This window comes from Ovis canadensis, chromosome 7 (genome assembly GCF_042477335.2).
Source record: "Ovis canadensis isolate MfBH-ARS-UI-01 breed Bighorn chromosome 7, ARS-UI_OviCan_v2, whole genome shotgun sequence".
In the NCBI taxonomy this organism is placed as follows: Eukaryota; Metazoa; Chordata; class Mammalia; order Artiodactyla; family Bovidae; genus Ovis; species Ovis canadensis.
The window spans coordinates 91733204-91745781 of NC_091251.1; the positions used below are offsets into that span (position 1 = coordinate 91733204).

General features: G+C 48.6%; 1 protein-coding gene across 7 annotated transcripts in view; it reads left to right on the forward strand.

Moving 5' to 3' along the window:
• Positions 1–9925: 9925 nt before the first annotated feature.
• SUSD6 (sushi domain containing 6) overlaps positions 9926–12578 on the forward strand; it is a 97754-nt gene continuing 95101 nt past the window's right edge. For 5 of the 7 annotated variants that reach the window (XM_069595143.1, XM_069595144.1, XM_069595140.1 and 2 more), the window contains exon 1: positions 9926–10188. The gene's annotated coding sequence lies outside the window, so the exon portion shown is untranslated. Of the gene's footprint in view, positions 10607–12578 lie in introns of all 7 variants that reach the window. The other 2 variants (XM_069595149.1, XM_069595146.1) reach the window with 2 other exon arrangements.

Genomic DNA, 12578 nt, shown 5'->3' on the forward strand with positions numbered 1-12578 from the left:
GGGACCAGATGCCATGATCTTTGTTTTCTGAATGTTGAGTTTTAAGTCAACTTTTTCACTCTCCTCTTTCACTTTCATCAAGAGGCTTTTGAGTTCCTCTTCACTTTCTGCCATAAGGGTGGTATCATCTGCATATCTGAGGTTATTGATATTTCTCCCGGCAATCTTGATTCCAGCTTGTGCTTCTTCCAGCCCAGCATTTCTCATGATGTATTCTGCATAGAAGTTAAATAAGCAGGGTGACAGTATACAGCCTTGATGTACTCCTTTTCCTACTTGGAACCAGTCTGTTGTTCCATGTCCAGTTCTAACTGTTGCTTCCTGACCTGCATATAGGTTTCTCAAGAGGCAGGTCAGGTGGTCTGGTATTCCCATCTCTTTCAGAATTTTCCACAGTTGATTGTGATCCACACAGTCAAAGGCTTTGGCATAGTCAATAAAGCAGAAATAGATTTTTCTCTGGAACTCTCTTGCTTTTTCGGTGATCCAGTAGATGTTGGCAATTTGATCTCTGGTTCCTCTGTCTTTTCTAAAACCAGCTTGAACATCTGGAAGTTCATGGTTCACATATTACTGAAGCCTGGCTTGGAGGATTTTGAGCATTACTTTACTAGCATGTGAGATGAGTGCAATTGTGTGGTAGTTTGAGCATTCTTTGGCATTGCTTTTCTTTGGGATTGGAATGAAAACTGACCTTTTCCAGTCCTGTGGCCACTGCTGAGTTTTCCAAATTTGCTAGCATATTGAGTGCAGCACTTTCACAGCATCATCTTTCAGGATTTGAAGTAGCTCAACTGGAATTCCATCACCTCCACTAGCTTTGTTCATAGTGATGCTTTCTAAGGCCCACTTGACTTCACATTCCAGGATGTCTGGCTCTAGATTAGTGATCACACCATCGTGATTATTACTGGCATGTTTTTCTTGCTTTTTGAACAGGGGCTCCCAGATTTTCATTTTGTACTGGGCCCTACAAATTATGCAGTCTTCCCTGTTCAGTACGTTGAAGGCTCTCTAAATTTCAGTAAAGCCCATAGACAACCAAGGTCTATTTTGTCCCTCCTTCAGGGGACATGTGGCAGTATCTGAAGACATTTTTTTTAATCATCACAACTGGGGGACTGTGGGCTTCCTAGGTGGTGCCAGTGATAAAGAATCCACCTGCCAGTGCAGGAGACGCGGGTTCAGTCCCTGGGTTGAGAAGATCCCCTGGAGAAGGGCATGGCAACCCACTCCAGTATTCTTGCCTGGAGAAACCCATGGACAGAGGGGCCTAGCAGGCTACAATCCATAAGGTCACAAAGAGTTGGACACACTGAAGCAACTTAGCACAGAACACTAGGGGACTGCTATCAGCATCTAGTGAGTCTAGGTCAAGGTTGCTGCAATATCCTACAATGTTCAGGACAGCTCCCCACAGCAAAGAATTATCTGGTCCACAATACCAATAGTGGGGCAGTTGAGAAACTCCTATCTGGGATCTCCAAGTGTGATTCTGGACCAGCAGAACAGCATTCCTGGTGGGTTTGAAATGTAAACTCTCAGGCTCCACCCCAGACCTGCTGAGTCAGGATGGGCACTTTTAACAAGATAGCCAGGTGATTCGTGTGCACAGAAAAGTTTGAGAAGCACCGAGCTAGAGGATGTGAATGGTGTATTTTAGACATGTGAGAGGAGCTGAGAAGCTGTCTCTGACCCCTTCAGTCATGCCAGGTTAGACCAGCCCTGCAAGGACCCCAAGGACTATGCTGTTCCTGCCACTTTATTCTCTCTTCTTGTTCATCTCCTGAGCCCCAATCCCCAGACATGTGGTAGATAATCCCAGGTGCAAGGACACTGTGGTCAGTGTCTGACAGCACCTCAGCCCTGGCACTCACCCTGGTTTTGAACTATCTCAAGTCAAGCAAGTATGCAGAGAAAGACAGCAGGCTGATCTCAGACCTGGGAACTTCCAAGTTCTGGCCTGGCTTCCAGCTGGTCCCAGGCCACCCTCTGTTGCAGTGGCCCAAGGACTCTGCCACAGGCCTCTATGTCCTAGCGACTGGTCCTCAGGCACGCCCCTGCTTCAGACCACAGCTGCTAAACACACCGTTTCCTTCTCCAGTGAAATGTCCTTTCTCTCTCTCTCTCTCTTTTTTCTAACTTTTATAGTTAGTTATTTAGTTTTGGCTGTGCTGGGTCTTCATTGCCGCGTGTGGGTTTTCTTTAGCTGCAGTGAATAGGGGCCACTCCACGTTGCAGTGTGCAAGCTTCTCATTGCGGTGGCTTCTCTAGTTTGTGGAGCACAGGCTTTATGCTCAAGGGCTTCAGTAATTGTGGTGCATGGGCTTAGCTGCTTCGTGGCATGTGGGATCTTCCCAGACCAGGAATAGAACCTGGGTCCTCCTGCATTGGCAGGCAGATTCTTAGCCACTGGACTGCCAGGGAAATCCCTGTCCTTTTCCTCTTTGTTTGCCTCCCAACAAGCATTCAAGGTGGCTTCCCAGGTGGCTCAATGGTAAAGAATCTGCCTGCCAACGCAGGAGATGCAGGACACGTGGGTTCGATCCCCGGGTCTGAAAGATCCCCTGGAGAAGGAAATGGCAACCCACTCTAGTATTCTTGCCTGGAAAATTCCATGGACAAAGGAGGCTGGCAGGCTATAGTCCATGGGGTCACAAAGAGTCAGACATGACTAAGTATGCCTGCAACGAGCATTCAAGACTCACTCACCTGCTTATCCTGGAGAGTTTTCATTTTCCTTGGGGTTCCCATAGCTACCAGCAGACAGATCTATGACAGCGGCCCCAAGCTCCAGGGTCCTCGAAACAGGGAAAGTAAATGCAGGCCAGGTGGAGACTGTGGCACAAGCAGAGCTCTCAACCAGACACACAAATGCCGGCCCAGTGTGCACAAAGCTTTGGATTTTAAAAGAGAAGCAGAAAGTCTTGCTTTTTATGTGAAATCTCCTTTTCAAATATTAGTAACTAAATTAAAAAATTAAAACAAACCAAAGGCTGACCACACTCCTGTACAGGAGGCTAGCATCGCCGATAGGCAATTTGCTCGTCTATGCAAACACTTGCTATCTTGTGTTGTCACTATCTGTGGACATCTTTGTCTTCCCACTCGGCCTGGTAGCAACCTGAGGACGAGGCCTGAAACAAGTTGTCCTTAACATATGGTTGGTGAGTAAACGAATGAATGAATGCTGCTGCTACTTCTTGTAAGCCGTGGTCATCTCGTGGGTTTAAAACCATGGTTCATTATGGGCAGTGTCACCTCCTAGGAGATGTTTGGACAACTGTGAGAGTATTTTTGGTTATTATAAGTATTAACAGTACCACTGGCATTTAATGGGTGGGGGTAGTCAGAATGATATGGACGGATGTATGGATGAGAGAACTGAACCATAAAGAAAGCTGAGAGCCAAAGAATTGATGCTTTTGAACTGTTGGAGAAGACTCCTGAGAGTCTCTTGGGCTGCAAGGAGATCAAACCAGTCCATCCTAAAGGAAATCAGTCCTGAATATTCATTGGGAGGACTGATGCTGAAGCTGAAACTCCAATACTTTGGCCTCCTGATGCGAAGAACTGACTCATTGGAAAACACGCTGATGCTGGGAAAGATAGAAGGCAGGAGGAGAAGGGGGCAACAGAGGATGAGATGGTTGGATGATCACCAACTCAATAGACATGAGTTTAAGCAAGTTCTGGGAGATGGTGGAGGACAGGGAAGCCTGGTGTGCTTTAGTCCATGGGGTCGCAAAGAGTCGGACATGACTGAGGGACTGAACAGCGAGTCAGAATGATAAAAGTAATATTAAGCACTTATTTTGTGCTCACTGTGTGCCAGACTCTCTTCCAGGCATTTTATTGAAAGGAACTTATTTAATCTTTACAACAGTCTTACAAGGTAGACACTGTCTTCATACCCATTTCACAGTTGGTAGGGTGGGTGAGGGGATGCTAGTAGGTCAGCAACGGACAGAGCAGCCTTGCATCGTAAGAAACTGCAGTTTCTTGTATGCTCTGTTGGATGCTTATGCAGAAAAAAAAAGCCTCTGTTTATAACCATCAGAAATACAACGATCACATAAATGAAGGAAGAGTTTTATTTTCACTAACTGGTGAAAAGAGCTCACCATTTCATAAAAATCAACAGGCAGCAACATTGCTCAAGGCATTTGGGTCTCTAAACCCATATACCTACATCCATCTGTGTTTATAGTTACCAAAGTTATGATGATTCTAGATGCAAGCATTGGATTGATTGATTTTTTTCTATTAGTAAACTTTGTTTTGAATAACTATGAACTTCAAAGAAGTGAATGAATCATAAGTATACACCTTATGAGCTTTTGCAAAATGAACACTTGTCTAACCAGGACTCAGATCAAGAAACAGAATGTTCTTAGCACCCCGTAAGTCCCTTCTAGTCACAATGCACCCTAAAGGTAACCAGCTACCATCCTGACTTCTAACACCCTACATTCATTTTGCCTATATATCTTTGAACTTTATATAAATGAAATCATGAGGTATATGCTTCTTTAGTGTCCGGCTTCTTTTAAAATTGTGAGATGGTTGTGTGAACTGAAAGCCTGTTCACTCTTGTCACTGCGTAGTAGTCCATTGATGGACATACCACACGGATCTATCCCTTCTGCTGTAGGTGGACTTTTGAGTTGTTTCCAGTTTTGAGCTATTGCAAATAATGATGCTATGAATATTCTTTTGATAGCTGTTTTTGGGTAACATATGTATGCATTTAATTTCTGCAAGTATGTGTGTAGGCAGTTTATGGCATCTGTGATTTTCATCCCATAGTAGGAAGTTGTTGTTGTTCGGTCATTAAGTCTTGTCCGACTCTGCGACACCATGGACTGCAGCACGACAGGCTTCCCTGCCCTTCGCTATCTCCCGGAGTTTGCTCAAACTCATGTCCATTGTGTTAGTGATGCCATCCAGCCAGCTCATCCTCTGTCACCCCTTTTTCCTGCCTTCAGTCTTTCCCAGCATCAGGGTCTTTTCCAGTGAGCTGGCTCTTTGGATCAGGTGGCCAAAGTATTAGCAGTAAGAGGGGGTTACAAAATACTATCCAAAGGAAGTATAGGTTTGAGCGAACAGTTGAGACTCTGGTTTGAAGCAGAGGCTCTGTCCATGGTCCATTTTCTGCCCCACAGAGACTGTCCCTGCTGTCATGTGCTTCCTGCTAGGGAGTGCTGTGGCTGAGCTCTGAGGAGGGAGTTCTGAGAATCTTGCCGTAAGACTAAAGGGCCGGGACTTCCCCGGCAGTCCGTCTGGTGGTTAGGACTTTGTGCTCCCAATGCAGGGGGCATGGGTTTGATCCCTTCTGGGTAAACAAGATGCTGTATGCTACTGCTGCCGCTGCTGCTAAGTCGCTTCAGTCGTGTCCGACTCTGTGTGACCCCATAGACGGCAGCCCACCAGGCTCCCCCGTCCCTGGGATTCTCCAGGCAAGAACACTGGAGTGGCCTGCCATTTCCTTCTCCAATGCGTGGAAGTGAAAAGTGAAAGGGAAGTCGCTCAATCATGTCCGACTCTTCGCGACCCCACGGACTGCAGCCTACCAGGCTCCTCCGTTCATGGGATTTTCCAGGCAAGAGCACTCCCCACCAAAATTAAATCAATCAATAATAAATAAATAAATAAATAAATAAATAAATAAATAAAAGACTGAAGGGCAGAGAGCTGCATTCTCACTTCCACCACTAGAGGTCAGGCATTCACAAGGGACAGGGACTGGCCACCCGTCTTCCATTCAACCTTCCTTTTCAGGTTCCGGTCCCTTCTTCGTTGGTAACTGGAGATCCAACTCTGCCAGGGGAATTTAAACAAAATCTTCTTACTGCACCTCAGAGGGGGCAATGGAACCAACACACTTTTGGGGCATCAAATCTTTTTCACTCAACCTTCCCTGTAAAATGGAGAATCTCTAGGGTCTGGCTGTCTCTTAGGGGTAACCCATGTTCTCTGTCCTCATTCACTCACTGGCTTTAATGGGGAGTGTATCCAACCCCGGGCCATCTCTGCTGGATTCACTGTTCCTGCATGGTGACTTCTATAGACACACACATGCTGGTAAATGTTTACCAACTTGTTCTGGGAGATGGGGGGTGGGGCGGATAATTTGTAGTGTTTACTAATTTCTGTGACGTAAATACTTTCACTCTGATTTCAGTTACTAATGAGATGTCACTGAACCTGGAATTGGGAAGAGATGCTAAATAGCACAGTCGTCATTGTGCATATGTGCTTAGTAGTGTCTAACTCTTCGCGACCCCGTGGACTGTAGCCCGCCAGGCTTCTCTGTCCATGGGATTCTCTAGGCAAGAATACTGGAGTAGGTTGCCATTTCCTCCTCCAGGGGCTCTTACTGACCCAGAGGTCGAACCCCTGACTCCTGCAGCTCCTGCATTGCAGATTCTTTACCTGCAGAGCCATTGGGGAAGCTCAAATAGCATAATATGATATAGGATTTCCAACATACATGCATAATAGATGTAAATAAATGTGAAAGCACAGATAAGAGTACAATGTAGTAAAATTAGGAAGTGTTATGTTTTGAGTGTGTGTTAGTTTAAAACTTTTGTTTTCATGTAGTGTAAATGCCATTATTCAGAGAAGGCAATGGCACCCCACTCCAGTACTCTTGCCTGGAAAATCCCATGGACGGAGGAGCCTGGTGGGCTGCAGTCCATGGGGTGGCTAAGAATTGGACACGACTGAAGCAGTAGCAGCAGCTTTCTTTATAGTCCAATTCTCGCATTCATACCCAACTACTGGAAAAATCATAGCTTTGACTAGGCGGATCTTTGTTGGCAAAGTAATGTCTCTGCTTTTTAATATGCTGTCTAGGTTCGTCATAACTTTTCTTCCAAGGAGCAAAGAGCTTTTATTTCACGGCTGCAGCCACCATCTGCAGTGATTTTGGAGCCCCCCAAAATAAAGTCTGTCACTGTTTCCACTGTTTCCCCATTTATTTGCCATGAAGTGATGGGACCAGATGCCATGATCTTAGTTTTCTGAATGTTGAGTTTTAAGCCACCTTTTTCACTCTCCTCTTTCACTTTCATCAAGAGGGTCTTTAGTTCTTCTTCGCTTGGTGATGTCATCTGCATATCTGAGGTTATTGATATTTCTCCTGGTGATCTTGATTCCAGCTTGTGCTTCCTCCAGCCCAGCGTTTCTCATGATGTACTCTGCATAGAAGTTAAATAAGCAGGGTGACAATATACAGCCTTGATGTACTCCTTTCCTTGTTTGGAAACAGTCTGTTGTTCCATGTCCAGTTCTAACTGTTGCTTCCTGACCTGCATACAGACTTCTCAAGAGGCAGGTCAGGTGGTCTGGTACTTTCATCTCCTTAAGAATTTTCAGTTTGTTTGGTCAACACAGTCAAAGGCTTTGGCATAGTCAATGAAGCAGATGCTTTTCTAGAACTGTCTTGCTTTTTCCATGATTCCACAAATGTTGGCAATTTGATCTCTGGTTTCTCTGCCTTTTCTAACAGGTTTCTCAGGAGGCAGGTAAGGTGGTCCAGTATTCCCATCTCTTTAAGAATTTTCCAGTTTGTTAGAGGAGGAAATTGAGCAGGGAGGGAGGGTGTCCACCTTCTGCAGTGAGTTTGGATCTCGGAAATGTTAAAAAACAAAATTCAACCCAATAACTTTGAAGAATTAGTTGACTTTATTCAATGGCTCAGGAATCAGGGAGAATCCCATCTAGCTATAAGGGCACCTAATCCCAACTATAAGGGCACTCAGAGGGGCTGTACAAAATGGAAGGTTTTTTACGGGGGGGGGGGGTGGGGGGGGTGGGGGGGGTGGGGGGGGAAAGGGTGGGGCAAGGGACCTATTGTTAAAGAAAAGAAAGTGGTGGGGAGGGAAGAAGTGCCAAGGGTTTTATTACGCAGATCGTTTCTTTTTCTCTTGGGGAATAGAGAAGGTCCCTGTGACAGGTTATTATGTGACAGCTCCTCATTGGTGCTGACCAGAAAATTCCAAACTCGTTAAGATTACATTTATGGTAAAGATTGAAACTGCAGTTGGGCTTGGTATTAAATCTAGCTTTGGAATCATGGGCTTTAGCACAAAGGACGCCATTTTGGGCCTGTGGGTTTTCTCTTTAACAGAACTTAGGGAGGAAAGAAGGCAGAACAAGGACAGGCTTATGGAAAAGGAAGCAGCAGCGGTAATGCAGGGCCCAGAATGGGAGGGTTTCCTTGCTGCTGCTGCTAAATCACTTCAGTCGTGTCAGACTCTGTGCGACCCCATAGACGGCAGCCCACCAGGTTCCCCCATCCCTAGGATTGTCCAGGCAAAAACACTAGAATGGGTTGCCATTTCCTTCTCCAATGCATGAAAGTGAAAAGTGAAAGGGAAGTCGCTCAGTCGTGTCTGACTCTTCACGAACCCATGGACTGCAGCCTACCATTCTCCTCCATCCATGGGATTTTCCAGGCAAGAGTACTGGAGTGGGGTGCCATTGCCTTCTCCAGGGTTTCCTTGTGATAGGTGTGTATGCTGGGTGGTGGACATTCTGCTTGCTTTATTTGAACTACCTCAAACATTTGACTGGTTAATCACAGCACTTTTTTAGAGAAGCTAGAATTGGGCTGGGTGAGAGGCCCTGAGAGAGTCTGCCTGACCCAAGCTGCAGCAGAGGCTCTGGGTCCAAGCCCAGACTTTGGCACTGCCTATCAAGTAGGAACGCCTCAACGTTAATTGAGCACCTCTGAGACAAGTATTGTTCAAGACCCTGGGGCGCAAAGATATAAAATCAAAACTTTTTGTCATTAAGGGGTTATTCTCTGGTGGTGAAGTGCTAAAGAATCTGCCTGCGGATAGAGGAGACGCGATTCCATTCCAGGGCTGGGAAGATCTCCTGGAGAAGGAAATGGCAACCCACTTCAGTATTCTTGCCTGGGAAATCCCATGGACAGAGCAGCCTGGTGGGCTCCAGTGCATGGGGTTGCAAGAGTGGGACACGACTTAGCTACTAAAACAGCAATAAAGCCCTGTAAACACAAGCAGAGGACTTATCTCCTATGGCCGCAGGGGGACCACCTACATATAGAGAGAGATGCTGTAACCATAAAGTGTTCAAACTGCTTGCATACTGTATGTTGGAAAATAGCCCTGGGAGACAAAGCTCAGGCTGGGAAATAAAGCCAGGAATGCGGCGAGGTACTAGGGCCGACACTGACAGCCCTCGCGCTGAACTTCAGTTTTCTCAACTTTGAGATCCGTTGCGTGTTTTTAGAGTGCCAAGGAATCCCTTTTAGGAAAGCCTGTTAAAATAGATTTTTAACCGGCTTAAAGACTACAGTCGTAGCCTTTTTGAATCAGAATGGCTGAACGAGGGACCCTTTTACACCCCTACCCCCGGGACAATGTGACGCTGGTAGGCTTCGCAACAACAACAAAAACAACAGCTTAGAGACGGGCCTGAAGAGGGATTCCTAAGTCCTAAGCTAAGGCAGCAGGAACGAAAGCGCCTAGTCGACCGGAGAGCAAACCGATCCTTTGCAAATAACAGTACTCCAAAAAACCAAACCATAGCCGAATAATACAAATAATAATACAAACAATAAGAGCAGAAGAACTGGAAAGGCTAAGCGCAAAGCCGTCGCAGTCAGTCCGCAACTCCTCCACCCAGTCTACTCTAGCGGAGTCGGCGTGACGGTCCCTTTAAGAACTCCCTTTCTTCCTCGGTCTCGCCTGCCGAGGGGCGTGCGGGCCGGCCGGCAGCGCGTGCGCGCTGGCAGCAGTCTACCGGCCGGGCCTTTTCCCCAACGGGACGATCGCGGCGGCGCGACGCCGGCGCTCGTTACGTGCGCGCGCGTGGCCCCGCCCCTCTCCCGCCCCTTCCCCTCCCCCGTCTGCGCCCTCCCCCGTCTGCGGCCTCCCCCGCCCGCGCCGTACAGCTGGCCCAGTGACGCGAGCACTGCCACTGCTGCCGCCGCCGCCGCCGCCGCGGTGTTCCATTCTCCTCAGCCGGCGACAGTCTCGTCCCCCTGCCACCGGCCTCCTCCTCACGCAGCGCCGGCCAGACGACGGCACGCGCGCGAGGGCTCGCGTAGAGCCGAGAGGGCTGCGGGCGCGCGCGGGCGACGGAGCGGATCCCAGCGCCGCGGAAGCTGCGAGCGCCCCCCTCCCGGAGGTCGCCGCGCCGTCCCCCCCGGTGAGTTGTCACCGCGGCCGGGGAGCGGCGGCGGGGCCGGGCATTGTGTCACAGAAGCGCCCGACCGGGCCGGCTGTCAGGGGCGCGGGGCCGGCGCGCACCGCCCAGGAGGGGGACGGCTTGGGGAGCCCGGGCGGCCGTCCCGAGTCGGCTGCTGTCCGCGCTTCCTGCCCAGGCGCCCCGGGCTGTCACCCCGACTCCCCGGGCGGCGAGCCCCCGTGCTTGGCGTGGGCCGGGAGGGCTGGCGGGGTGGGCTGTGAGCCGAGGCCGGGAGGAGCACCGACCGGCAGGCGTACGGCCGGGAGCTTGCTGGCCGGGACCGGGGCGCGCTGCCTAGGGGCCTCGCCGACCGTGCGGGGTCGCGTTCCGGGCCGGAATTCAAGGTGGAGACCGCACTTTGCAGGTCGCAGGAGAGGAGGTAGGCAGAGGCTTGCTTTTCTTTATTACTTGTTAACCGTTTTCGCGTCAGGGCCAACGAAAGCGGCGGGTCCCGAGCTGGGGCAGGGTCAGCTTAGCGATGGTGGACTTCGCAGGACAACCTTGGAGCCCAGTTGTGCAAGCCCCGGAGCTTTCTGGAGCTCCCGCGTCTCGTCTGGTCTTTAATCTCCAAAACTTCATTATTATCCGGGCTGAGACGCACCGAAACCACTTCCTGTTTGTGTATGTAGACTTTTTTTTTTCTTTTTAATTTCTGGTTTTTAGAAACTCCAAATATTGGTGTCGGTCTGACCCTCCCACAGGGTTGTGACTGTGGGGGCAGCTGAAGTGAGAAAAGTTACCCCGTACGGGAGGTCAGGAGAAGGAGGTGGTTTGGGGCACCGTGAGACCCAAGAGAAAAGAATCGTGGAAACAAATCTTTATAGCTGGTTCAAGGGAAGTTCAGCAAGGAGGCCTGATGCTGCTGTTCCCTAGAATCTCCTCTGGTGGCAGGTACTTCCTCTGGCTATTTCTCAGATCACTTGCATCCTTATCTCTTTCTTCCAGGTCCACATTGATGGTATGTTTGCACAACATTGGCTTATTCATACATTCTTTTCTTTAGTTTCTCGAAGTATTGGTGATATAGAATATATGCCAGGCACTGTGTGCTAGGTATTCGGGTTACTGCAGTGAATAAGACAGAACCCAGCCATTCCTTACAGAGTTCACAGTTTTTAAATCAACTCATTTGGGATTATGTTGGTAATTTTCACTGGTGGCCATTGCTGCTTAAGGAAGTTCTGCTCAGTGTGTTAATAGGGGACAGTACTGGTACAAGGCCTGATAAATAGAAATCCCTGTCCACAGAGTGGCTTTTTGGGTACTGTAGTAGAAGTGTTCTGTGAAACCAAACCTCACCTACAGCTAGATGAGGCGGGTCCCTGATCAGAGTAAGACATCCCAGGGCTCCCCCTCCGCCGCCACCACCACCCTGCCGTGCTTAAACCCTCCGAGCAAACCTGTTGTCAGATGGCAGAGTTCAGCTTATTTGCTGGAGGCTTGCCTGCTCAAAGGTCACAATTTGGGCAGATAGAAACAAAAGGAAGAAACGTAGAATGAGCTGTTACAGATGCAGGCTGGCAGACGATGAGCCCTCAGCACTTTGGTCTCCTGGCTGGTCTCCACCATGTGGTGGTTGAACTTGTGCTGTCATGTAATGGTCTCTTCGTAGGGGATTTCCTCCCTTGCGATGGCCAGGGCAGCAATCTCTATAGCTGCCCCCCTCCACCCCCCATAACACACGTATGCACCCTCCAAAGGGAATTATTCACCTGACTTCTTAAAAGTAAGAACATATTTCAAGTTTATTGCTACTCAGCATTATGCGTTTCCATCCTCCAGGAAAAAAATTTGCCTTATGTTTTAAATCTTGTTCTCTTTTTCCACATTCTTAGCTCTTTGATAACCAGATAACTACTGGTATCTGTCTGTGGCCTGGAGAATTATAGTACTGTGTCTTTGAAAAAATTCGTGAGTCATGTAATCTTCCTCATTTCTGTACGAAAACAGTTGAACTGGGGAGAATGTCTTTAGCAGAGCCTCTTGTAGGCCGAGAAGAAAGGCCGGAGAGCACATGTCCTCATCTTCCTCTGTAGTTCTCCGTTGACCAAGGGGCGATTTGCGGAGAGGGACATGATGCCTGTGTCCAGGCTTGACGTGCCCACTTGGAGGCCTGAATGTCTGCAGACCCACCAGGCCCAGTTGTGTAATTGCCATGCAGGAAGCACTTTATTGAGCTCCTAAACTGACATGTGATCTCCTAGTGAAAGCTGACAAGCAGGATTCCTTTTCCCTCTTCCATCCGCCTGGACAGTAAGGAAGTCTTGTCGAGGGGGTATTCCCTCAGGCAGTAGGAGAAACAGGAGAAGGGACAAGGAGACGGAGAAGCCCAGTGCCTTTTTTGTTTTTAA